Raw genomic sequence first — 2,500 nt, 5'->3', positions numbered from 1 at the left:
TCCCAGCACAGCGCACGCGCCAACACGTCCGCACAGCTGCGATACAAACCACCTGCGAGAACCGCTGGGGCGACCGAGCAGCAGACGGCGTCGCGGCGCCGAGCGCCGGGCGGCGGCGCATCCTCAGCGCACACAGTCCTCAATCGGACCAGCACACTGCAGATGGCCACCGCGCTTCGCACCGGGCCCGCGAGGACCTACTTTGGCCGCAAGGCGCCGCGAGCAGGGGGCGCCGGCGCGCAGCTGCGCCGCCTGCCGCGTCCGTCGGCCGGCGCGCCTGCCACTGGCCGCCCCCACCAGCCGGCTGTAGCGCGTGCGCCCACGCACCGCGCTGCCAGCACGCCGGGCGGCCCCCCCTCACCGGCCGGGGACGGTCCCACCCAGCCACCGCCGCGTATCGCCTCACACCCAGATCCCCTTTCACGTTCGTGGGCATGGTGGGTCCCCTTTCACGTTCGTGGGCATGGTGGGTATCCATGAAACAACCGGTTAATAGCTCGACCGATCGTCGCCAACACTGATTCACCTCTAGCGAGAACAACCGCACCACAACGGGTTACCAGTTGTTCATTTGCGTAACGTCACCAGCAAACGTAGACGTCCATCGCCATTTGCAACGAGTATTGCATGCCTGTGTCAGGTGTCACAACACACTACGTCTGCCCACATAGACGCAACAACATGTGCACGCCTAGAGAACACGTGGAAGGTAGCCCCCGTACGTATGCGGTGTCCATTGCGCGAACGACTGTCAGCCGGCCTCTGCAGCATGTCGCAGATGTGGAACGCGGTGCAACATGCTATCACAGTGTGTGAGAAGAGACGACTACGTCCGAATACACGCTCCACTACATCAACAGACTGCTCATGCTGATCGCCATCCAGGGCGTCCGTTCCTCCCACACGTCTGAATGGCGTACCACACTGCAATCCAGCTCCTAAAGGGAGACGACACGTAGCTGCGTCCACAATATTTGGACTGTATGGTCCGCCGTTGCTAGGCGCAGTCGTCGTACGGTCACACATGTGCCACGATGTATCATTCAGTACATACGGACCAATGTGCAGCACAGTTTGTGGGTTTTGCGTACATCCGCGGACAGGTGACAGGCCGTACCACAACGTAGGCTGAGTACGTCGGCATGCGAAGGGCATTGAACATGCAAACTCTCAACGACCAGCTTGCGAAGGCAGGGGGGAAGGGGGGGGCATGTACGTCCTGCTGCTATCCACATTACAGTGTATAGCAGGAGCATGTGGAAAGTCAGCAACACTTGCAAGGTGTTTAACATGACGCGATACACAGGGGACCGGGCAGTGCGAATAGCGAACTATATTGCGAGGGTTGCGGTTAGGCAACACTACACTAATTTAACGAGTTGCATAACAATTACAGAGCAGGTTCAGCGACAACGTGCGTCAGGTTATAAGGCGCAATATAGGTTAGGTTGAGGCGCAATATGGGTTACGTTAAGGCACAAATTAGGTTACGTTAAGGCACAAATTAGGTTACGTTAAGGCACAAATTGGGTTACGTTAAGGCACAAATTGGGTTACGTTAAGGCACAAATTGGGTTACGTTAAGGCACAACATGGGTTACGTTAAGGCACAACATGGGTTACGTTAAGGCACAACATGGGTTACGTTAAGGCACAACATGGGTTACGTTAAGGCACAACATGGGTTACGTTAAGGCACAACATGGGTTACGTTAAGGCACAACATGGGTTACGTTAAGGCACAACATGGGTTACGTTAAGGCACAACATGGGTTACGTTAAGGCACAACATGGGTTACGTTAAGGCACAACATGGGTTACGTTAAGGCACAACATGGGTTACGTTAAGGCACAACATGGGTTACGTTAAGGCACAACATGGGTTAGGTTAAGGCACAACATGGGTTAGGTTAAGGCACAACGTAAGTTAGGTTAAGGCACAACGTAAGTTAGGTTAAGGCACAACGTAGGTTAGGTTAAGGCACAACGTAGGTTAGGTTAAGGCACAACGTAGGTTAGGTTAAGGCACAACGTAGGTTAGGTTAAGGCACAACGTAGGTTAGGTTAAGGCACAACGTAGGTTAGGTTAAGGCACAACGTAGGTTAGGTTAAGGCACAACGTAGGTTAGGTTAAGGCACAACGTAGGTTAGGTTAAGGCACAACGTAGGTTAGGTTAAGGCACAACGTAGGTTAGGTTAAGGCACAACGTAGGTTAGGTTAAGGCACAACGTAGGTTAGGTTAAGGCACAACGTAGGTTAGGTTAAGGCACAACGTAGGTTAGGTTAAGGCACAACGTAGGTTAGGTTAAGGCACAACGTAGGTTAGGTTAAGGCACAACGTAGGTTAGGTTAAGGCACAACGTAGGTTAGGTTAAGGCACAACGTAGGTTAGGTTAAGGCACAACGTAGGTTAGGTTAAGGCACAACGTAGGTTAGGTTAAGGCACAACGTAGGTTAGGTTAAGGCACAACGTAGGTTAGGTTAAGGCACAACGTAGGT

This window comes from Schistocerca serialis, unplaced genomic scaffold (genome assembly GCF_023864345.2).
Source record: "Schistocerca serialis cubense isolate TAMUIC-IGC-003099 unplaced genomic scaffold, iqSchSeri2.2 HiC_scaffold_1178, whole genome shotgun sequence".
NCBI lineage: Eukaryota > Metazoa > Arthropoda > Insecta > Orthoptera > Acrididae > Schistocerca > Schistocerca serialis.
This window is presented reverse-complemented; position numbering follows the sequence as displayed.